Source organism: Egretta garzetta, unplaced genomic scaffold (genome assembly GCF_000687185.1).
Source record: "Egretta garzetta isolate BGI_Z169 unplaced genomic scaffold, ASM68718v1 scaffold12, whole genome shotgun sequence".
NCBI classification, from domain to species: domain Eukaryota; kingdom Metazoa; phylum Chordata; class Aves; order Pelecaniformes; family Ardeidae; genus Egretta; species Egretta garzetta.
Window position 1 is genome coordinate 1,073,326 of NW_009258795.1, and position 399 is coordinate 1,073,724.

Below are 399 nucleotides of genomic sequence, written 5' to 3' on the forward strand. Positions count from 1 at the left end.
AGAAATTCTTTCCAGTGAGGGTGGTGAAACCCTGGCAGGGGTTGCCCAGAGAGGGGGTGGAGGCCCCATCCCTGGGAACATTCCAGGCCAGGTTGGCCGGGGCTGTGAGCAACCTGATGTGGTTCAAGGTGTCCCTGCTCCTGCAGGGGGGTTGGGCTGGGTGACCTTTAGGGGTCCCTTCCCACCCAAAACATTCTGTGATTCTATGATACATGTGTTCACAGACCTGGCGTGCTAGCATTTCCCGTGTCTCTGTTAGTTTGATAGAAGTGGCCACACGAAGGCGTGCAGAAAATCGCCGTCTCCCTTGCCTGCAGCCGCGGCGCTCGTGGTCGGGTTCATTTGTGCAATGACTGACCTGAGGGACCGGCCCGGATACTCGGGTGATTTGCACTACTC